Here is a 25,779-nt window from a genome sequence, read left to right as displayed (position 1 = left end):
CTAGCAGCTTGACAACACATCTAAAAGCCCTAGAAAAAAAGGAAGCAAATTCACCCAAGAGGAGTAGACGGCAGGAAATAATCAAACTCAGAGGTGAAATCAACCAAGTGGAAACAAGAAGAACTATTCAAAGAATTAACCAAACGAGGAGTTGATTCTTTGAGAAAATCAACAAGATAGATAAACCCTTAGCTAGACTCACTAAAGGGCACAGGGACAAAATCCTAATTAACAAAATCAGAAATGAAAAGGGAGACATAACAACAGATCCTGAAGAAATCCAAAACACAATCAGATCCTTCTACAAAAGGCTATACTCAACAAAACTGGAAAACCTGGACGAAATGGACATATTTCTGGACAGATACCAGGTACCAAAGTTGAATCAGGATCAAGTTGACCATCTAAACAGTCCCATATCACCTAAAGAAATAGAAGCAGTTATTAATAGTCTCCCAGCCAAAAAAAGCCCAGTACCAGATGGGTTTAGTGCAGAGTTCTATCAGACCTTCAAAGAAGATCTAATTCAAATTCTGCACAAACTATTTCACAAAATAGAAGTAGAAGGTACTCTACCCAACTCATTTTATGAAGCCACTATTACTCTGATACCTAAACCACAGAAAGATCCAACAAAGATAGAGAACTTCAGACCAATTTCTCTTATGAATATCGATGCAAAAATCCTCAATAAAATTCTCGTTAACCGAATCCAAGAACACATTAAAGCAATCATCCATCCTGACCAAGTAGGTTTTATTCCAGGGATGCAGGGTTGGTTTAATATATGAAAATCCATCAATGTAATCCATTTTATAAACAAACTCAAAGACAAAAACCACATGATCATCTCGTTAGATGCAGAAAAAGCATTTGACAAGATCCAACACCCATTCATGATAAAAGTTTTGGAAAGATCAGGAATTCAAGGCCCATACCTAAACATGATAAAAGCAATCTACAGCAAACCAGTAGCCAACATCAAAGTAAATGGAGAGAAGCTGGAAGCAATCCCACTAAAATCAGGGACTAGACAAGGCTGCCCACTTTCTCCCTACCTTTTCAACACAGTACTTGAAGTATTAGCCAGAGCAATTCGACAACAAAAGGAGATCAAGGGGATACAAATTGGAAAAGAGGAAGTCAAAATATCACTTTTTGCAGATGATATGATAGTATATATAAGTGACCCTAAAAATTCTACCAGAGAACTCCTAAACCTGATAAACAGCTTCGGTGAAGTAGCTGGATATAAAATAAACTCAAACAAGTCAATGGCCTTTCTCTATACAAAGAATAAACAGGCTGAGAAAGAAATTAGTGAAACAACACCCTTCTCAATAGTCACAAATAATATAAAATATCTCGGCGTGACTCTAACTAAGGAAGTGAAAGATCTGTATGATAAAAACTTCAAGTCTCTGAAGAAAGAAATTAAAGAAGATCTCAGAAGATGGAAAGATCTCCCATGCTCATGGATTGGCAGGATCAATATTGTAAAAATGGATATCTTGCCAAAAGCAATCTACAGATTCAATGCAATCCCCATCAAAATTCCAACTCAATTCTTCAATGAATTAGAAAGAGCAATTTGCAAATTCATCTGGAATAACAAAAAACCTAGGATAGCAAAAACTCTTCTCAAGGATAAAAGAACCTCTGGTGGAATCACCATGCCGGACCTAAAGCTTTACTACAGAGCAATTGTGGTAAAAACTGCATGGTACTGGTATAGAGACAGACAAGTAGACCAATGGAATAGAATTGAAGACCCAGAAATGAACCCACACACCTATGGTCACTTGATCTTCGACAAGGGAGCTAAAACCATCCAGTGGAAGAAAGACAGCATTTTCAACAAACGGTGCTGGCACAACTGGTTGTTATCATGTAGAAGAATGCGAATCGATCCATACTTATCTCCTTGTACTAAGGTCAAATCTAAATGGATCAAAGAACTTCACATAAAACCAGAGACACTGAAACTTATAGAGGAGAAAGTGGGGAAAAGCCTTGAAGATATGGGCACAGGGGAAAAATTCCTGAACAGAAGAGCAATGGCTTGTGCTGTAAGATCGAGAATTGACAAATGGGACCTAATGAAACTCCAAAGTTTCTGCAAGGCAAAAGACACCGTCAATAAGACAAAGAGACCACCAACAGATTGGGAAAGGATCTTTACCTATCCTAAATCAGATAGGGGACTAATATCCAACATATATAAAGAACTCAAGAAGGTGGACTTCAGAAAATCAAACAACCCCATTAAAAAATGGGGCTCAGAACTGAACAAAGAATTCTCACCTGAGGAATACCGAATGGCAGAGAAGCACCTGAAAAAATGTTCAACATCCTTAATCATCAGGGAAATACAAATCAAAACAACCCTAAGATTCCACCGCACACCAGTCAGAATGTCTAGGATCAAAAATTCAGGTGACAGCAGATGCTGGCGAGGATGTGGAGAAAGAGGAACACTCCTCCATTGTTGGTGGGATTGCAGGCTTGTACAACCACTCTGGAAATCCTTCTGGCGGTTCCTCAGAAAATTGGACATAGTACTACCGGAGGATCCAGCAATACCTCTCCTGGGCATATATCCAGAAGATGCCCCAACTGGTAAGAAGGACACATGCTCCACTATGTTCATAGCAGCATTATTTATAATAGCCAGAAGCTGGAAAGAACCCAGATGCCCCTCAACAGAGGAATGGATACAGAAAATGTGGTACATCTACACATTGGAGTACTACTCAGCTATTAAAAAGAATGAATTTATGAAATTCCTAGCCAAATGGATGGACCTGGAGGGCATCATCCTGAGTGAGGTAACACATTCACAAAGGAACTCACACAATATGTACTCACTGATAAGTGGATATTAGCCCAAAACGTAGGATACCCAAGATATAAGATACAATTTCCTAAACACATGAAACTCAAGAAAAATGAAGACTGAAGTGTGGACACTATGCCCCTCCTTAGAAGTGGGAACAAAACACCCTTGGAAGGAGTTACAGAGACAAAGTTTGGAGCTGAGATTAAAGGGTGGACCATGTAGAGACTGCCTTATCCAGGGATCCACCCTATAATCAGCATCCAAACGCTGACACCATTGCATACACTAGCAAGATTTTATCGAAAGGACCCAGATGTAGCTGTCTCTTGTGAGACTATGCCGGGGCCTAGCAAACACAGAAGTGGATGCCCACAGTCAGCTAATGGATGGATCACAGGGCTCCCAATGGAGCAGCTAGAGAAAGTACCCAAGGAGCAAAAGGGATCTGCAACCCTATAGGTGGATCAACATTATGAACTAACAAGTACCCCGGAGCTCTTGACTCTAGCTGCATATGTATCAAAAGATGGCCTAGTCGGCCATCACTGGAAAGAGAGGCCCATTGGACACACAAACTTTATATGCCCCAGAACAGGGGAACGCCAGGGCCAAAAAGGGGGAGTGGGCGGGTAGGGGAGTGGGGGTGGGTGGGTATGGGGGACTTTTGGTATAGCATTGGAAATGTAAATGAGCTAAACACCTAATAAAAAATGGAAAGAAAAAAAAAAAAAACTTCAAATCTCTGAAGAAAGAAATTAAGGAAGATCTCAGAAGATGGAAAGATCTCCCATGCTCATGGATTGGCAGGATCAACATTGTAAAAATGGCTATCTTGCCAAAAGCAATCTACAGATTCAATGCAATCCCCATCAAAATTCCAACTCAATTCTTCAACGAATTCGAAGGATCAATTTGCAAATTTGTCTGGAATAACAAAAAACCTAGGATAGCAAAAAGTCTTCTCAAGGATAAAAGAACTTCTGGCGGAATCACCATGCCAGACCTAAAGCTTTACTACAGAGCAATTGTGATAAAAACTGCATGGTACTGGTATAGAGACAGACAAGTAGACCAATGGAATAGAATTGAAGACCCAGAAATGAACCCACACACCTATGGTCACTTGATCTTCGACAAGGGAGCTAAAACCATCCAGTGGAAGAAAGACAGCATTTTCAACAATTGGTGCTGGCACAACTGGTTGTTATCATGTAGAAGAATGCGAATCGATCCATACTTATCTCCTTGTACTAAGGTCAAATCTAAGTGGATCAAGGAACTTCACATAAAACCAGAGACACTGAAACTTATAGAGGAGAAAGTGTGGAAAAGCCTTGAAGATATGGGCACAGGGGAAAAGTTCCTGAACAGAACAGCAATGGCTTGTGCTGTAAGATCGAGAATTGACAAATGGGAACTAATGAAACTCCAAAGTTTCTGCAAGGCAAAAGACACCGTCAATAAGACAAAGAGACCACCAACAGATTGGGAAAGGATCTTTACCTATCCTAAATCAGATAGGGGACTAATATCCAACATATATAAAGAACTCAAGAAGGTGGACTTCAGAAAATCAAACAACCCCATTAAAAAATGGGGCTCAGAACTGAACAAAGAATTCTCACCTGAGGAATACCGAATGGCAGAGAAGCACTTGAACAAATGTTCAACATCCTTAATCATCAGGGAAATGCAACTCAAAACAACCCTGAGATTCCACCTCACACCAGTCAGAATGGCTAAGATCAAAAATTCAGGTGACAGCAGATGCTGGCGAGGATGTGGAGAAAGAGGAACACTCCTCCATTGTTGGTGGGAGTGCAGGCTTGTACAACCACTCTGGAAATCAGTCTGGCGGTTCCTCAGAAAACTGAACATAGTACTACCGGAGGATCCAGCAATACCTCTCCTGGGCATATATCCAGAAGATGCCCCAACTGGTAAGAAGGACACATGCTCCACTATGTTCATAGCAGCCTTATTTATAATAGCCAGAAGCTGGAAAGAACCTAGATGCCTCTCAACAGAGGAATGGATACAGAAAATGTGGTACATCTACACAATGGAGTACTACTCAGCTATTAAAAAGCATGAATTTATGAAATTCCTAACCAAATGGATGGACCTTGAGGGCATCATCCTGAGTGAGGTAACACATTCACAAAGAAACTCACACAATATGTATTCACTGATAAGTGGATATTAGCCCCAAACCTAGGATACCCAAGATATAAGATATAATTTGCTAAACTCATGAAACTCAAGAAGAATGAAGACTGAAGTGTGGACACTATGCCCCTCCTTAGATTTGGGAACAAAACACCCATGGAAGGAGTTACAGAGACAAAGTTTGGAGCTGAGATGAAAGGATGGACCATGTAGAGACTGCCATATCCAGGGATCCACCCCATAATCAGCATCCAAACACTGACACCATTGCATACACTAGCAAGATTTTATTGAATGGACCCAGATGTAGCTGTCTCTTGTGAGACTATGCCAGGGCCTAGCAAACACAGAAGTGGATGCTCACAGTCAGCTAATGGATGGATCATAGGGCTCCCAATGGAGGAGCTAGAGAAAGTAGCCAAGGAGCTAAAGGGATCTGCAACCCTATAGGTGGAACAACATTATGAACTAACCAGTACCCCGGAGCTCTTGACTCTAGCTGCATATGTATCAAAAGATGACCTAGTCGGCCATCACTGGAAAGAGAGGCCCATTGGACTTGCAAACTTTATATGCCCCAGTACAGGGGAACACCAGGGCCAAAAAGGGGGAGTGGGTGGGCAGGGGAGTGGGGGTGGGTGGATATGGGGGACTTTTGGTATAGCATTGGAAATGTAAATGAGTTAAATACCTAATAAAAAATGGAATAAAAATTAACTTTCAGTGGTCCAAGAGTATGGTTTCTGATCAGTAGCCACGATTACACCTTTTTTTGTTTTGTTTTGTTTTGTTTTGTTCTTTTTTTGGTTTTTTGCTGGTTTTGTTGTTTTTGTTTTTGTTGTTGTTGTTGTTGTTATTGTTGTTGTTGTTCTTCTTCTTTTTCTTCTTCTTCTTCTTCTTCTTCTTCTTCTTCTTCTTCTTCTTCTTCTTCTTCTTCTTCTACTTCTTCTTCTTCTTCTTCTTCTTCTTCTTCTTCTTCTTCTTCTTCTTCTTCTTCTTCTTCTTCTTCTTCTTCTTCTTCTTCTTCTTCTTCTTCTTCTTCTTCTTCTTCTTCTTCTTCAATTTCTCCAGTGGCTCTTTCAGGACTGATATTTCTGCTCTAGTATCAATAATGAAATCTGTGGGTGTCCCCTCCAGAGTTAGGACTGCCCCAGGCTTGGGGAGGGGTCTGAGCCCAGCCTTTCTAGTGATCGTCTTTTAGGAGAAAAACCTTGAGCTGTCTGGTATTTGTTTCTTTTTTTGGGCAGTCTCTTGCCCAGTGTACCTTTTCTTTATATTATGCACATTGGTCCTTATCTAGAGGTCATGGAGGTCCTCTGGAGTTCTGAGGTCTTTTCGGCCCTGTGTTACCCAGGTACTCTTTCTGCCTACTTTGTCTACCTTTTCTATAAACTTCTTTATCACCTGTGAATACAGCCGCAAACCTAGTTACATTTTTTTTCAAGGCTTCTATCTCGTCAATTTTCTCTTTCCTCAGCCTCTCTTTTTATTTGTCCTTTTTCTTCTTCAGTCTCAATCTCTTTTTAATATATTTATGAGGTATTTTCCTCATTTACATTTCCAACACTATCCCAAAAGTTCCCCCATACCCTCCCTCTCCTCCACTCCCTTACCCATTCACTACCACTTTTTGACACTGGCGTTCCCCTGTACTGGGGCATAATTAGTGTGCATGCCCAATCGGGCTCTCTTTCCAGTGATGGCCTACTAGGCAATCTTTTGATACATATGCAGGTACAGTCAAGAGCTTTGTGCTACTGGTTAGTTCATAATGTTGTTCCACCAATAGCATTGCAGATCCCTTTAGCTGCTTGGACATTTTCTCTAGCTCCTCCATTCGGGGCCCTGTTATCCATCAAATAGCTTACTGTGAGCATCCACTTCTTTGTTTGCTAGGCCCTGGCATAATCTCACAAGAGACATCTATATCAGGGTCCATTCAGCAAAACCTTGCAAGTGTATGGAGTGGTGTCAGTGTTTGGAAACTGTTTAGGGGATGGATCCCTTCATATAGCAATCTCTAGATGGTCCATCCTTTTGTCTAAGCTCCAAACTTTGTCTCTGTAACTCCTTTCATGGGTGTTTTGTTTCCAATTCTAAGAAGGGGCAAAGTGTCCGCACTTTGGTCTTCGTTCTTCTTGATTTTCATGTGTTTGGCAAATTGTATCTTATATCTTGGAGGTATTCTAGGTTTCAGGGCTAATATCCACTTATTAATGTGTACATATCATTAGCATTCTTTTGTGATTGAGTTACCTCACACAGGATGATGCTCTCCAGGTCCAAACATTTGCCTATAAATTTCATAAACTCATTCTTTTTAATAGATTTACTATTAGTAGTAGAACTCCATTGTGTAAATGTACCACAATTTTGTAACCATTTTCTGTTGACAGTTATCTGGATTCTTTCCAGCTTTTGGCTATTATAAATAAGGCTGCTATGAACATTGTGGAACATGTGTCTTACTAGTTGGAACAGCTTCTGCATATATGCCCAGACTTGTATTGTGGGATCCTCTCGTAGTACAATGTCCAATTTTCTGAAGAACCGCCAGACTGATTTCCAGAGTTGATTTAAAAGCTTGCAATTCCACCAACAATGGAGGAGTTTTCTGCTTTCTCCTCATCCTTGCCAGCATCTGCTGTCATCTGAATATTTGATCTTAGCCATTCTTACTGCTGTGAGATGGAATTTCAGGGTTGTTTTGATTTACATTTCACTGCTGATTAATTATGGAGAACATTGTTTCAGGTGCTTCTTAGCCATTCGGTATTCCTCAGGTGAGAATTCTTTCTTTAGCTCTGAGCCCAGTTTTTTAATGGGGTTATTTCATTTTCTGGAGTCATCCTTCTTGAGTTCTTTATATATATTTGATATTTGTCCCCTAACTGATTTAGGATAGTGAAAGATCCTTTCACAATCTGTTGGTGGCCTTTTTGTCTTATTGAAGGTGTCTTTTGCCTTACAAAAGATTTGCAGCTTTATGAGGTCCCATTTGTCAATTCTATATCTTACAATGCAAGCCATTTGTCTTCTAGTCAGGAATTTTTCCCCTGTTCACATATCTTTGAGGCTTTTCCCCACTTTCTCCTCTACAAGTTTCTGTGTCTCTGATTTTATGTACAGCTCCTTGATCCACTTACATTTGACCTTAGTACAAGGAGATAGAAATGGATTGATTCACATTCTTCTACATGATAACCACCAATTGTGCCAGCACCGTTTGTTGAAAATGCAGTCTTTTTTTCCACTGGATACTTTTAGCTCCCTTGTAGAAGATCAATTGACAATAGGTGTGTTGGTTTATTTCTGGGTCTTCAATTCTATTTCATTGGTCTACTTCTCTGTCACTATATCAGTACCATGCAGTTTTTATCACAATTGCTCTGTAGTACAGCTTTGGGTCAGGCATGGTGATTGCACAAGAGGTTCTTTTATCCATGAGAAGAGTTTTTCAATCCTAGGTTTTGTTTATTCCCAATGTATTTGCAGATTGCCCTTTCTAATTCGTTGAAGAATTGAGTTGGAATTTTAATGGGGATTTTATTGAATCTGTAGATTTCTTTTGGCAAGATGGCCATTTTTACAATGTTGATACTGACAATCCATGATAATGGACATTCTTTCCATCTTCTGAGATCTTCTTTAATTTCTTTCTTCAGAGACTTGAAATTCTTATCATACAGACCTTTCACTTCCTTAGTTAGAGTCATGCCAAATTATTTTATATTATTTGTGACTATTGAGAAGGATGATATTTCTCTAATTTCATTCTCAGCCTGTTTATTCTTTGTGAAGAGAAAGGCCATTGACATGTTTGGTTAATTTTATACCCAGCTAAATCACCGAAGTTGTTTTTCAAATTTAGGTTTTCTCTGGTTGAATTTTTAGGTTCACTTATATATGCTATCATATTATCTGCAAAAAGTGATATTTTGAATTCTTCTTTTCCAATTTGTATCCCCTTGGTCTCCTTTCGTTGTCAAATTGCTCTGTCTAGGACTTCAAGAACAATGTTGAATAGGTAGGGAGAAAGTGGGCAGCCTTGTCTAGTCACTGATTTTAGTGAGATTGCTTCCAGCTTCATACCATTTCATTTGATGTTGGGTACTGGTTTACTGTAAACTGCTTTTATCCTGTTTATGTATGGGCCTTGAATTCCTGATTCTTCCAAGACTTTTATCAAGAATAGGCTTTGGGTATACTTAAATGATTTCTTTGCATATAATGAGATGATTATGTGGTTTTGTCTTTGAGTTTATTTATATAATGGATTATGTTGATGGATTGACATATATTAAACCATCCCTGTATCCCTGGTATAAAAGCTACTTGGTAAGGAACAATGAAAATTTTAATGTGTTCTTGGATATGATTAGGGATAATTTTACTGAGTATTTTTGTTTCGATATTCATAAGGGCCATTTTTCTGAAGTACTTTATCTTTGTTGGATCTTTCTGTGGTTTTGGTATCAGAGTAATTGTGGCTTCATAGAATGAGTTGGGTAGAGTACCTTCTACTGCTATTTTGTGGAATTGTTTGTGCAGAACTGGAATTAGATATTTTTTGAAGGTCTGATAGAACTCTGCATTAAACCTATCTGTTCCTTTTTTTTTGGTTGCGAGACTATTAATGCCTGCTTCTATTTCTTTAGGGTACATGAGACTGTTTAGATCATTAACTTGATCCTGTTTTAATTTTGGTACCTGTTATCTGTCTAGAAATTTGTCCATTTTGTCCAGGTTATCCTGTTCTTTTGAGTATAACCTGTTGTAGAAGGATCTGATGGTGTTTTGTTTTTCTTCAGGATCTGTATTTATGTCTCCCTTTTCAATTCTGATTTTGTTAATTAGGATGCTGTCTCTGTGCCTTAAGGGATGCTAGCTAAGGATTTATCTATCTTTTTGATTTCCTCAAAGAACCAAATCCTCTTTGGTTGATTATTTAAGGAGTTCTTCTTTTTTCCACTTGGTTAATTTCACCCCTGAGTTTGATTATTTCCTTCCATCTACTCCTCTTGATTGAATTTGCTTCCTTTATTCTGGAGATTTTTCGTTTGTTTTCAAGCTGCTTGTATGTGCTCTCTCTGGTTTCTTTTTGGAGGCACTCAAATCTATGAGTTTCCCTCTTAGTAAACATTTCATTGATTCTCATAAGTTAGGGTATATTGTAGCTTTATTTTCATTAAACTCTAAAATGTCTTTAATTTCTTTCTTTATTCATTCCTTGACCAAGGTATCACTGAAAAGACTTTTGTTCATTTTCAACATGAATGTTGGCTTTCCATTATTTATGTTGTTATTGAAGATCAATCAGCCTTAGTCCTTGGTGGTCTGATAGCATGCTTTGGACAATTGCAATATTTTTGATCAGTTGAGGCCTGTTTTGTGACCAATTATATGGTCAATTTTGGAAAAGGTACCATGATGTGCTGAGAAGAAGTTATATCCTTTTGTTTCAGGATAAAACGTTCTGTAGATATCTATGAAGTCCATTTGTTTAATAACTTCTGTTAGTTTCACTGTGTCCCTGTTTAGTTTCTGTTTCCAAGATTTGTCCATTGATAAAAGTGGTTTGTTGAAGCCTCCCACTATTATTGTGTGAGCTGCAATGTGTGCTTTGAGCTTTCTTTAATGAATGGGACTGCCCTTGTATTTGGAGCATACATATTCAGAATTGAGACTTCCTCTTGGAGGATTTTACCTTTGATGAGTGTGAAGTGTCCTTCTTTGTCTTTTTTGATAACTTTAGGTTTGAAATCAATTTTAAACGATATTTGAATGGTTACTCCAGCTGATTTCTTCAGACCATTTTTTGGAAAATTATTTTCCAGCCTTTCACTCTGAGATAGTGTCTGTCTTTTTTCCTGATATGGGTTTCCTGTAAGCAGCAGACTATTGGATCCTGTTTTTGTAGCCAGTCTGTCAGTATATGTCTTTTTATTGGGGAACTGAATTCATTTATATTAAGAGATATAAAGGAAAAGTAATTGTTGCTTCCTATTTTTTTTTTGTTGTTAGAGTTTGTATTCTGTTCTTGTGGCTGTCCTCTTTTTGGTTTGTTGAGGGATTACTTTCTTGCTTTTTCTAGGGCATGTTTTCTGTCCTTGTATTGTTATTTTTTTTTCTGTTATTATCCTTTGAAAGGCTGGATTCATGGAAAGTTAATGTGTGAATTTATTTTTTATCGTGAAATAATTTGATTTCTCCATCTATGGTAATTGAGAGTTTGGCTGGGTATAATAGCCTGGGCTGGCATTTGTGTTCTCTTAGTGTCTGTAAAACATCTGCCAAGGATCTTCTGTCTTTCATAGTCTCTGGTGAAAAGTCTGGTGTAATTCTGATAGGCCTGCCTTTATATGTTACCTGACCTTTTTACCTAACTACTTTTAACAGTATATCTCTATTTAGTGCATTTCTTCTTCTGATTATTTTGTGTCAGGAGGAATTTTTTTTCTGGTGCAGTCTATATGGAATTCTGTAGGCTTCTTCTATGTTCATGGGCATGTCTTTCTTTAGGTTTAACAAGTTTTCTTCTATAATTTTTTGAAGATATTTGCTGGACCTTTAAGTTGAAAATCTTCATTCTCATCTACTCCTATTACACGTAGGTTTGGACTTCACATTGTGTCCTGGATTTCCTGGATGTTTGAGATAGGGTCTTTTGCATTTTTTATTTTATTTGATTGCTGTTCCAATGTTCTCTATGGAATCTTCTGCACCTGACATTCTCTCTTCCATCTCTTGTATTCTGGTGCTGATGCTCATATTTATGGTTCCAGATTTCTTGCCTAGGTATTCTATCTCCAGTGTTGCCTTACTTTGGGGATTCTTTATTGTGTCTACTTCACTTTTTAGGTCTTGGATGGTTTAATCCAATTCCATCACCTGTTTGTTCGTGTTTTCCTTCAATTCTTTTAGGGTTTTTTTGTGCTTCCTCTTAAGGTCTTCTACCTATTTAGCAGTGTTCTCCTGTATTTCTTTAAGTGAGTTAATAAAGTCATCCTTGATATCCTTTCCCATCAACCTGAGATATGCTATTAAATATAGGACTACCTTTTCGGGTGTTTTGACCTTTCCAGGACTGGGTTAGGTGGGAGTGCTGTAATTCTGATGAAGGTGAGTGGTCTTGGTTTCTGTTAGTAAGATTCTTATGTTTGCCTTCCATCATCTGGAAATCTCTGGAGTTAGTTGTTATAATTGTCTCTGGTTATATCTTGTTCCTCAGGTGATTATTTTAGCCTCTATCAGCAGACCTGGGAGACTAGTTTTCTCCTGAGTTTCAGTGTTCAGAGTACTCTCTGCAGGCATGATCTCCTCTTGCAGAGAAGGTGCCCAGATATCTGGTGTTCGAACTTTCCTCCAGGCAGATGTTGTGATCCACTCACTAGAGATACTAAGATCCCATGGAGAGTCTTGTGACTATCTATCCTAAAATGTAACATTTTTTGTTTCATATTATTAATCAGTAGTTTGAAATACGTACTTATTATGGCACTACCCAATGAAGATAGAAAATATTCATAATTACTATTTTTTAAACAATATTGTGTATTTATGTTTAGGTAGGCATGAAATTATTAAGACAAAGTATTCTGCCTTAAATCAATTCTAGGTAACAGTAAAATAGTTCCTATGATCTAGAAGTAAACACAGAAAAATAGACAACAGGAATATATTACTTTAAACCTAGATGATATATATGTACACAGTATATTTCAAATGAGTCACTAATCTTGTTGTCAGGGATCACAGATGTGTAATCTGCTTGATTACTTTCTCTGCTAGTAGCATAAACAGAACTTTCTGCCACTATATAACAGCAAGCCCTAAGAATTAAATTTCAAGATTGGATATAACTTTATTTACTCATGTTCTATTACTCGAGTATGTGGTTTCTTCAGAAAGTGTTGTAGTATCAAGTTTTGGACTGTAACCAAGAGTAATGCCACTTAACTGTAATATTTTAAATAAACTTCCTAAATTGTGGCATTCCGTAAGGGAATAACAGACATAATCCTATCCTCATGCTTACCTAAACTTGTAATCTCTAATGTTTCCTCCTCCTATTATGTTGCATGTGTTCTGTCATTCCCTCCTTCCATAAAGGCTTCATCCTTTCTTCCATGCCATGTGCCACTTTGGGGTTCCTTATCTCCACAGATACTCCAAGTTAAACATAAAATCTAAAAGTTGAAGCTAGACCAAATGTGATTACAGACACGTAGCATTTCTCTTTATAGGCCTAACTTAACGCATTTACTATATAGTATTTTCAAGTTCCATATACTCTCTAGCAAATTTAGTTACAACTGATTGCATCTCCTAGATAATTTGAAAACAGAAGCAACAAAAATTACTGAGCAAGTATCACTAGATAACCATGCTATCTTTTCTACACTCAAGTGTGACATAGGTGAGTCACCAGTTAGTTCTATTTTTAGATATTTTAAGCAAATTCCACACTGATTTTATCCTGGATGTACCAACTTAAACACCCACCAGCAGTAGAGCTGTACTTTATTTCCACATCACTAATGCTTCTTGACTTTTGTTTTCCTGATTGTACTCATTCTTCAAGGGATGAGCTGGAATTTAAGTTTGGAGAAAAAAAGAGCACCAGAAAATTTTTTTGTGGGAGCCATAGCTAGTGTTGAAAGATATAAGGAGTAATGTAATAAAGGGAATTGTTTCCTCGAGGTGAGTATACACCAAGCTAATCCTGCAACGTGTGCAAAGAAATGTCCTAAGGATTTGTCTGTTCATAGCAGAAAAACAACATATCAAATTTATGGAAACGTATTCAAGGAAGCAGGCAGGTTCTATTGTAAGCATGCAAAAGAACTTGGCAACATCCACCATGTAGTTCTTTCGTCAGATTAATGAAGGATACAGAAGTAAAAGAGCCATGGAGTCTTCCTACGTGGTTATGTAAAGCCAATGAGGGCATCCAGGTTGCAGCGAAGTCCCTGAATAGATGCCTAGAGAGGCTTTCTGTGAAGGTATGAAAGGGAAGCCTATATTGTGATATAGCACTCAGGATGTAAGAAGGTCCACAGCTCTGGGATATATCCCAAAGAAAGCTACAAACAAAGAATGGAACCAGCCCAAGACAGAGAAATATATTGTAGTCATGAAACTAGATAGGAAAAGCTTTTTAAGCCACAACGTACATAAATTTAGGATTTGGGGTTTTTCTAACTAGATTTGATCTTGATTTGTTCCAGTATTTCCTGTTTATGTTTCTTTTCCTCTTATTTTGCATGAGAATGTATATTCATGTAAGTGTACTTTGAAAGTAAACAATGTTTTTCTTTGATTTTATATGGTGTTACAATTAAGAAATTGTAACCTATTCTAAAAGATAAAATATGATTGTAGTTGTATATGGAATTTTATCTCATGTTAAGCATGATTATACCCTGGAAATTCATATACTTTATTTGCAGTTGTATATTGGATATTGGATACTATGCTAGGCATAAATATTGCTTTCCTTTGGAATATAACATAATATAATGACATATGTTTGTATGTCTTATTGACAAGAGGTACACTTATGATGGCTAGTCTTGGTTGTAACCCTGATAATATTAGGAATTCACTAAAACTCTGGGAATTTGGGGCACCTGTGAGGAATTTTTTTTTCCTGATTTGATTATGTGAGATAGGAAGACCAACCCCAAATGTAGATCGTTTGTTCTGTTGTAGAAACAACTCTACAATATAAATTTCATTGATGTTAGTTTTTTAATAAAAGTGTGTAGCTAGGACTAAATTCTAGTAGTTTCAATCAAGATAGTTTTTATGATCTTACACTGTTTCTGTCTTTTATTACAGTGTTTTCTGAACACTGAGGTAGAGATTTGATGGTGACCTCCCTTGTAGGACTGAATGTTAGAAGGTCCCTCAGGCTTTGCATATTATCTGGCTGCAAGTCTCTGTATTTGTTTCCATCTGCTGCATGAGGATACTTCTGTGATGATGAATGAGCAAGATACAGATCTGTGAGTATAGCAAAATGTCAACAGGAGTCATTTAACTTCTATACTCCTTTAGTAGAATAGTAGTATTTGGTCTTTCTCTAGATCCTTGGCATTTCTAGTTTCAGGTTCTTGGTCATTCAAGCATTGTTGAGTATGGATTCCACTTAATGATATCTGTGATTGTATATGCTTGGCACAGGGAATGGCACTATTAGGAGATGTGGTCTTGGAGTAGGTGTGTCACTATAGGTGTGGGCTTAATACCTTCATCTTAGCTGTGAGGAAGTCAGTCTTCCACTAGCAACCTTACAGATGAAGATGTAGAACTCTCATCTGTGCCAACTCTATGCCTGCTTGGATGCTGCCATTTCCCACCTTGATGATAATGGACTGAACATCTGAACCTGTAAGCTAGCTCCAATTAAATGTTGTCCTTTATAAGGCTTGCCTTGGTCATAGTGCCTGTTCACTGCAGTAAAACCCTAAGTAAGACAGCATCTTTAGAGCCTCTTTGTCTAAGAAAGTTAACTTTGGGTATTTTGTTTGTTTGCTTTCCTATCATACAGATTCTTTGTGTATATTATGTTTTCTGGTTTGGGGTTTTGATAAGATAGTGTATGTGAATGTGTGTTTCTGTATCAATATATGTTTTTTTTGTTTGTTTTTTTGTTTTGAGTGTGTGTGTGTGTGTGTGTGTGTGTGTGTTTGTGTGTGTGTGTGTGTGTGCATTTGTTTATTTTCTTTGGTTGTTTTGTCCTATTCAGTTAGTTTGGTTTATTTCATTAGTAATCTTTAGATAAATATTTGTTTCCTAAAAAGTGACAGACAGTTGGAATCTGGATTAGAGGAGAAGTGGGAAGGAACCTGAAGGAGTAACTGTTAGGGGAAACTGTAATCAGAAAATACATCTCAAATATAGCTTCCCCTCCCTCCTCTTCTTGAAGTCCTTCCCAGGAGCTCACCTTCCCCAATGCATTCCTCCTCTCTTTCTCTTCAGAAAAGAAGAGACCTCCCATGGATATAATACTGCCTTGTCATATCAAATTACACACTAGGAACATCCTCTCCTATTAAAGCTAGAAGAGGCAGCTCAATCAGCTGAAAATGTCTCAAAGGCAGGCAACAGAGACAGGGAGAGACTGTTCTCACATTGTTAAGTGTTCCACATGAATCCCAAGCTACATAAATTTTACATATGTGCCAAGGGCCAAGGTCATTCTCATGAATGCTACCTTGTTGGCTCAGTGTCTGTGTGGCCCCAAGAACTCAGGTAAGTTGATATTGTGAATTTTCTTGTGGTTACCTTGACCTCCTTGACTCCAGTAAACCTTCTTCCTATTTCACAGATCCGCTTGAGTCAAATGAAATTTTGGCTGTGGTTCTTGCATATGCCTCCATCAATTGCTAGTTGAAGTCTTTCTCATGACAGTTATGCTAGACTCCTATTTGCCAGTATAGCAGAACATTGTTAACAATATCAAGGATGTGCTCTATTTCTTGGCATATGTCTCAAGCTGGTCCAGTCATTGGTTGGCCATTCCCTCAATATTTGTTCTAACTTTACCCCTGCACATCTTGTAGGCAGGAGTAATTGGAGGATGAAGTTTTTATAGTAGGACTGGTGTCCCATTCCCTCCATTGAAAATCTTGCCTGGATACAGGAGATGGACATTTCAGGCTTCATATTACCCATTGCAAAGAGGGTTAGTTACTGTTACCCTCAATTCACTGTCTTAGATTCTGAGAAATTTCTATTTCTGTAGGTTTCTAGCTCATTTCAGAGATGTATTCCCCCAATCCAGTTGTCTCTTCCAGTACTCCCTCCCTCAATTCTTTCCCCTCATGATCCTTCTGGTTTACATCCAAACGCCAACTCTTTTCCAGTGCTATTCCCATGTCCAATGAAAATGCCTAGTCTATATTCCAATCTCAGTGAGATATCATTTTTGGCATCTTTGGATTACAACATGGTTATCCTTTATAATCAGTACCAACTTATATGTGAATATGTACAATGTTTGCCTTTGTGGGTCTAGGGTACCTCACTCATGGTGATATTATCTTGTGCCATCTATTTTTTGTACAAATTTCAAATTGTCTTTGTTTTTAATAGTTGTGAAGTATTCCACTGTATAAGTGTACCATATTTTCTTTATTCTTTTTTTGATTGAGAGATATCTAGGTTGTTTCCAGTTTCTGGCTATTATGAATGATGTCTCTATGAACATAATTGAGTAAGTACTCTTATGGTGGTAGGATGGAGTTTCCTATTTGGTATATAACTAGGAGTGTTATAGCTGTTTTTGTTTTTTGTTTTTTTGTTTTTGTTTTTTTTTGTTTGTTTGTTTTTTTGTTTTGATTTGTTTTGCTTTTTGTTTTGTTTTTTGTTTTTTGTTTTTTTGTTTTTTTGGTTTTTTTTTTGATACAATTACTCCCAATTTTCTGAGACGCCACCAAATTTATTTCCAAAGTTGTTGTACAAGTTTACATTCATACCAGCAATAAAGGAGTCTTCCATTACTTCAACAACCTCAACATAATGTGCTGTCCTTTCTTGACTTTTTTGATAACTTTGTTTTGGAAGTCGATTTTGTTTGATATTAGAATGGCTACTAAAGCTTTTTTCTTCAGACCATTTGCTTGGAAAATTGTTTTCTAGCCTTTTACTCTGATGTGTTGTCTGTCTTTGTCCCTGAGGCAGAATGTGCTGTCATTTAAGTCTTAGATATTAGCCATTCTGATGTTTGTAAGATAAAATCTCAGTGTCATATCATTTTGCATTTACCTTATGACTAAGGATAATGAACATTTCTTTAAGTGCTTCTCAGCCATTAGATTCCTCTATCAAGAATTCTTTGCTTAGCACTGTTCCCCATTTTTAATGTATTATTTGCTTTGTTGATGTTTAATTTGTTGAGTTCTATATATATTTTGGATATCAATATTCTGTCAGATATATGGTTGGTTAAACCATTCTGTAAGCTGACATATTGTTCTATTGGCAGTGCCCCATGCCTTACAAAATATTTTCAGTTTAATGAGGTTTCATTTATCAATTGTTGATCTTAGTGGCTGAACTACTAGAGTTCTGTTTAGGAAGTCATCTTCTGTGCCAAAGATTTCAAGGTTATTCTCCACTTCCTCTTTTATCAGATTTAGTATATCAGGGTTTCTTGATCAGATCCTTGATCCATTTGGACATGACTTTTGTGCAGGGTAATAGATATGGATCTACTTTTAGTATTCTACAAGCAGATAAACATTACTACCAGCATCATTAGTTGAAAATGTTTCATCTATTCCACTGTAGAGTTTTGGCGTCTTGTTAAAATCAAGTGTTCATAGGTACGGATTCACTTTTGTGTCTTCACATCAATTTATTGATCAACCTATCTGTATTTATGCCAATACCATGCAGTCTTTATCGCTTCTTCTCTGTATTACAGCTTGAAACTGGGGATAGGGAACTGGGGGAAGCCAACAGAAAGTTCCAGATTCCAGGAAACAAGAGGATCACAGGACCCTATGGGGATGACATTAGGTGAAATCCCTAACAAAGGGGAGAGAGTACCTGTAGAAACCATATCTAGAGGTTAGGAATTGGGTCTGGTTGAAAGATGGGTCCCCTACCATTTTCAAAAATTTTGACCCCGAATTGTTCATGTTGAAAGGAAATACAGGGACAAAGAATAGAGCAGAGTCTGAAGAAAAAGCCATTCAGAGACTGCCCCATATGGGGATATATCCCATCTGCAGCCACCAAGCCCAGGCACTATTGCTGATGCCAACAAATGCTTGCTGAGAGGAGCCTGATATAGATGTTTCCTGAGAGGCTTTGCCAAATCCTTACTGATACAGATGTGGATGCTTGCAGTCAACCATCAGAATGAGCTTTGGGACCCCAATGTAGAAGTTAGGGGAAGGACTGAAGGAGCTGAAGAGGTTTGCAATATCATAGGAAAAACAACAATATCAACCAACCAGACTCCTCAGACCTCCCAGGAACTAAAGCTCCAACCAAATAAAACACATGGAGGGACCCATGGCTTCAGGTGCACATGTAGTAGAGGATGGCCTTATCTGGCATCAATAGGAAGAGAGACTCTTTATAGGAAGTATACTGTTTATTTTCAATTAATTTTGCATCATGTCACTTATGTATACTATTGTATCTGAATAGCAATAGTTTGACTTTTTCCTTTTCAATTTGTATACCTTGATCTTCTTCCTTTCCTTATTGTTGTTTCTAAAACTTCAGGTGCTATACAGAATAGATACAGAGAATATATACTTTTACCATATTATTGCTTTTTAGGGAATATTTTTTTTCTCTCCATTTAATTTGATATTGGGTGTCAGCTTTCAATGTATTGGCTTTATTATGTTCAAGCATGTGACATGTATCCCTCATCTCTTTAAGAATTTATCATCAAAGAGTGTTGGATTTTGTTGGAGTCTTCTTCAACATTGACTATGATAAACTTGTGGTATTTTTTCCTTTTAGTTTGCTTACATGGTAGATTACAGTGAAAGAGTTTGGTATGTTGATCCATCCCTGCATATGTAAAATGAACTCTACTTCATCATAGGGGTGATATTTTTCATATATCTTTGAATTCTGTTTACAAGTATTTTATTGAGTATTTTTAAATCGATGTTTATAAGGGCAATTGGTCCGAAATTCTCTTTCTTTGTTGAGTCTTTGTGTGACTTAAGTCTCACATTGACTGTATTCCCATAAAGTAAATTTTGTCAATTTTCCTTCTGTTTTTATCTAGTGAAATAATTTGTTTCTCAGTATTAGCACTTTTTTGAAAGTATGGTATAATCCTGCTCTAAAACCATCTGAGCTTGTCTGGTTTTGTTTGGGAGATATTAAATGATAGGTTATATTCCCTTTGGCTATAGGACTATTGAAGTTGATCTTTATTCAGCTTTACCAAATTGTATGTATTGAGAAAATTGTCCTTTTTTTTCTATTTTGGTTTTCCATGTTTCTGGAGTACAGGGTTTGAAGTGAAACACAATGATCTCTGTGTCTGTTGTTATGTCTTCCTCTTCATTTCTAATTTTGTTAATTTGTATGCTTTCGCTCTCTTTCTTTTATTTAGTTTTGAAAAAAGTTTTGTCCATCCTGATGATTTCCTCAAAGAACCAAATATTTGTTGCCTGTTTCTTTGTCTTGTTCTCTTTGATTTTTTTATTGATTTTAGTTTTGAGTTTGATTATTTCCTGCTGTCTATTTATCTTTGGTGGCTGTGCTTCTATTTGTACTAGAACTTTCTGACATGTTGTTAATTGGTGAGTATGAGATCTGTACAATTTCTTATGAAGACACTCATAACTATGAACCTTCATCTTAGCTCTGTGACAGACGATGCTGGCTGGGATGTGGAGAAAGAGGAACACTCCTCCATTATTGGTGAGATTGCAAGCTGGTACAACCACTCTGGAAATCAGTGTGGTGGTTCCACAGAAAATTGGACATAGTAATACAGGAAGATCCAGCAATACCTCTACTGGGCATATACCCAGAAGTTGTTCCAACTTGTAATAAGGACACATGCTCCACTATGTTCATAGCAGCCTAATTTATAATAGCCTGAAGCTGGAATCTCTCACCTCCCAGGTCTCTGGTGCATTATAGGGCATCCTTGAAACATCCTATTTCCTGAGTTTGCCTATTTCCCTTATTTCTGCTGGCCCTCAAGGCTTCAGTCTTTTGCCCTTATCCAATACCAGATCAGAAACCATCCCCCACTCTACACCTTTCCACTTTCCCTTTCATGTTCTTTCTTCCCTCCCAAATTGTGGTTGCTTTCTTCTCCCTCCCAATTAGGACCGAGGCGTCTTCACTTGGGTACTTCAGCTTCTTGAGCTCTTTGAGTTCTGTGGACTGTATCCTGTGTATTCTGTATTTTTTGTTGTTGTTTGTTTGGTTTGGTTTTGTTTGGTTTTGGGTTTTTGGCTAGTATCCATTTGTTAGTGAATACATACCATGAATGTTCTTTTGTGTCTGAGTTACCTCACTAAGCATGGTATTTTCTGGTTCCATCTGTTTGCCTATTAATCTCAGGATGTCCTCATTTTTTTTGTTTTGTTTTTTGTTTTTGTTTGTTGTTGTTGTTGTTTTTGTTGTTGTTGTTGTTGGTGGTGGTGGTTTTGGATTTTTTTTTTGATGTCCTCATTCTTAATAGCTAAGTATGTTATGCTCGTTGTCCACAGGAAACCCAGATGAGCCCAAGAATTACAAACTCTACTGAAACTCACAAAAATTCTTATTTTCAAGTTTAACCTTGGTTCGCCTAACTAGCATTCACTGCATGAATGCTGGCAAGTGACCCTGAATCCAAAAAAAAAAAAATTGGGTTTATATACAGCATAGGAATTGTGTAAATATTTACAGAAAAGGTGACTAGAAGGTGTAATAGTACTGAAATGGGAGGGGGGTAATGAGTGTCTGTTCAAGGACTAACTTTATGGCCAGTTTTATCTGTCTGTGAGCTGACATCTGCTTACCTTTTACTTTTTCCATGGTGTCCCTTGAGCTTGCTTTTTCTCTAAGGTCTCAAGGATAGGTACTTGAAGTTCTTTCCAGCAGGAGTTTTGGTTTTTGCAGACGCAGAGGCAGAGAGAATGTGTCCTCATTATGGGCCCTGTCATTGTAACTCTAGGGGAGGAAGAGGCAGCCCAGTCTGCTGCAGGAGGATGCTGCACAGAAACCACCTGTTTGCTATCTGCATAGCCGCAGGGGAAGGGGGAAGGGGGAAAGGAGGATGGGAGCCTCTGTCTATACAACACTGAAGTCTCTCTAGTATTAGTAATCCGAGGGTTACAACATTCTCCCCTCTTTTTGTTGACGCTAGAGGCCAATCTTGGACTCTTTATAGGCCTAAATCGTCTGTGCTAACTGGTTTGTACTGGGATCTCATCACCATCAGTTGAATAGTCCGTAATCTCTGCTTTATATACTGCAAAAGCTTTTTATTTATGCATGGCCAAAATGTGAGCAGCAACAAAAAAACTTATAAGGGACCCTGTAATTGTGGAAATGAGAGTAGTTAACCATGGGGAATTATCAAATAGGTAATGATGCCAGCTTTTGGAGTTTTCTTGTTCTCTTTGGTACCTCTCTATGCTTTCTCTAACCTTAACTAGTAATTCTTAGATGCCAGAGTGATTTACATAAAACCAACATTCTTTGAATACATCAACACACAAGCCTCCCAGATGCAGGAAGACAAAGTATAACCCTTGTCTGTTCTGTTCAACTACCTCAGCCAGGAAATCTACATTTCACTCTAGGTGTGCAATGGATTTTTCTAAGCATTGGCTGTCTTGATCTGTATTTAATTTAAGGCTGTATAGTTATTCTCTTACAATGTTAGGGCTGCTATCCCAGTGCCTGCACCAGGTAGCCCTGCTCCCAAAATTATAGCCAACGTTAGGGAAATAGTTTCTCTCTTCTGTCTTTTGAGGTCTCCCCCAACATGCCCTATTAGGTTCCTCAGCACTATTTCCTCTGAATAATAGGTTATGAATGGCACCAATTGGACTAGAATAGAGAACTCCGTTGCAGTAGGGGAATTGAGAACCTCTCCATGCACACACAGAGTCAATCCTGTTGAACAGGCCCACCATGCCTGTTCAGGGGAAATAACTCATTTGGAATGCACCATGGGGGTATTTTGGTTACACATATGTTGATGTGACAAGGGAACTTTTCCCAGCCAGGTCCCCTGTCCTGATATGGTCTACATGGTTAAGGTTCTTTTCTTGGGACCATATGCATGCAGTGTCTCTCTCAGACTCATTATATTTAGACATAAATCCAACATCTTCATAAAAAGGGTTTCTGGCATAATAACACAGCCAGCAGAAGATGGTTAGCTCTGGTTGGGAACTGGTCAAAATTTGAAAGGTTTTTAGCATCATTTACCAGAGCAGATCTTCGGGGGCAGGGAGCCTTCTGGGGAGGACTGGGAGGTCAAAAAACACTGGTTTGAGAACAGACTGTGGCATAGGTTTTTCAGGGCAAGACCTCATTCTATAGGTTTAGTGTTTGCCAGAATTCGGTATGGTCCTACAGTCACATTCAGGGGGTTTACTATTGGTTTTATCAGGAGCCTAATTGTGAAAATGAGTTTGAGGTTTTTCCCCCCAATAATATAAAATCGGAGGCCCCAAGGTTTCCCAGTTTCCCAGCCCTTTTCCTGCTCTCCTAGGCTGGTGAACTTAAGTTGAACTTCAGATTCCCTCTCCTGTCAGGTGACTGTGATAAGATCTTCCTTTGATGCCTTCCATCCCGATGTTTCACAACCACAAAAAGCATAATAGAATTGTTCTGGTTCCCCATATGCCACAGTTCTCTTTTCCCCAGACATATAAAAAAGTCTCCCTAAGTCTACTTAGTGTATGAATGTTATAAAATCTGTTGGGTGTCAGGCCATGAGTTATCAGCCAGCCGGCACAGATCAAACGTTAATTATGGAAACCATGACATTCCAAGTGGCTTTTCTTTATTAGCCAGTTGGGCCCAGTAACCCATTTCAGGATTCTCAATTGTCCTAGTCAAGTCATAAGGCTGCTGCATCTTTTTGATCTCTGAATGGAGACATGGACTGGGAACAGCAGCACATGCAGTCAGTAAAAACAGCAATCTTAGGACCTAGTTAATTTTAACATGGAGGGATGAATAGAACTCCAGCTCTTTTAATATTATGAAAAGTGATCATTGCAGAAAACAAGAATGAACCAGTTTTGTGATACCTCAGTTCTAGGATTGTCATAGACTTATTAAAAAATGAAAATTTAGAACCAAATATGTGGAAACTAATGAAGTCAGGGGAAGGAGGGGTAGGGAGGATATTCCACATCTGGCCAGAGTTCCTCCTATGCTCTGGGCAGGCAGACTTGGGAGAACTGCTAACCTTCATGGCTTCTCTCCTGCCTTCCCATACCTGAATGTGTTTATTTTTTTCCTCCCCCTCCTGTCTCCCATCTAGTTCTCTCTCTCTCTCTCTCTCTCTCTCTCTCTCTCTCTCTCTCTCTCTCTCTCTCTCTCTCTCTCTCTCTCTCTTTCTCTCTCTCTGCCTCGTGTGATTTCTTTCTTCTCCCTTACAAGTGTGATTGAATCATTCTCACTTGGACCCTTCTTGTTGTTAAGTTTCTTGAGTTCTGTGGATTGTATTCTAGGAAATCTGTACTTCTTTGGCTAATATCCTCTTATTACAGTTCATTTTACTTTGAGATTTTATTTGTAATCGAACAAGTAGAGTGTTACATTTATGATTAAATGATAAAATGTTGAATAGATTCACAAAAAGAAATCTTAGTAATTTACTGTTTATTTACTATTACCTGGAAGTTTTAATCATTATCATAGAGTATAAAATAAAATGTGAATGTGAGAAAGAAATTTAGAGAACGAATTGGAGGGTAAGGATGGAAGGTGTCGAAATTTGGGTTTTGTTGTTATGAAGAGACCACAGTAATTCCTATAAAGCAAAGAACTTTGCTGGGGCTGACTTACAGTTTCACTGGTTAATTTCATTAATGTCTTGCCGAGAATCATGGTAGTTTTCAGGAAGATCATTTGTTAGAGACAGAGATGAAGCCAAGAGCTCTAAATCTTCCTCCACAGGCAGCAAAAAGAGGCTGTCTACACACTGGCCAGACATGAGCATATATGATCTCAAAACCTGCCTCTAGTGACAGCCTTCCTTGATTGAGCAGCAGCGTAGAGCTGGCCTTAGATTTGGGGCTTTCTGATCAGCTGCCTGGTAGGCATGGGCATGGGAAACCGGGTCCTGCCTCTTGTGTGCTGTGCAGTGGTTTGGATAAAGAAGAGACCCCTTCCCTCTCTTTTGCCCTCACCACCATTGGTAGGAGAGCTGTCCCTGATGTGCTCATGAGCCCAGGAATAATGTCCCAATCACCTCTTGCAGCACTTGGGAGATTAGGCCATGCACCTCATCTGAGCAGCAGGGAGGAGTTGGCCCTGGCTTGGGGGGTTACTGGTGAGCATGCTCAGAGGGAGTGAGAACTAGAAACCTGACTCCATCCCTTATCTGCTGTATCACTATAGAGTATGACCACTCTACCTTGTCTGGGCAGCACAGTAAATCTGGCTTTGATGGCAGGGGCACAAATGAGAGAGCACTGAGGGTATGGTAGCATGAAAGTTGTTTCTGCCCCTTGTTGGCTGCAACTTTGGAAAGGGAAGCTTGGGAAGGGCAGGAAAGCTCTCCCAGATGGTGGTAGTGTGGCAGAGCTGGTGGTCTGATTAGCCAGATCCCTCTCAGGCCCAGATCCTGGGCTTTGAATTGCCCCAACACAACATTGACCCCCATTGGTGAACTGCTGAAGTAGATTAAAATGGCCACCCTACAGATCCCATACTACAGGATCTCCATGACAAAGGGAAACCACAGGATATCTGAGAGGAGTTACAGTTATGCATTAGTACTGATAGTATAGTAGAAGGCAGAGAGCTCTTAAGACTCATTAAAATTAACAACTTGGAAACAAAGAAGTGTAGATAAAAGGGCACACTGTGGGATATACACTGTGACATTACAAATTCCACAATGAGATTCTTATTCTGTTGGGGTGGTTGCAATGGTGGAAGCAGTATACAAGGTGATGGGGAGGTAAGTGGGACTGGGTGCATGACTTAAAACTCAGGAAGATCAAACAAAAAGTTTGAAAAAGAGTACCAACTTTTCAAACCATTATTCATTTCTATGTTAAAGGGAAAAAATCAAACATACTCAAGGGTAT

The sequence above is a fragment of the Mus musculus genome, chromosome Y (assembly GCF_000001635.26).
Source record: "Mus musculus strain C57BL/6J chromosome Y, GRCm38.p6 C57BL/6J".
Classification (NCBI taxonomy): Eukaryota; Metazoa; Chordata; class Mammalia; order Rodentia; family Muridae; genus Mus; species Mus musculus.
This window is presented reverse-complemented; position numbering follows the sequence as displayed.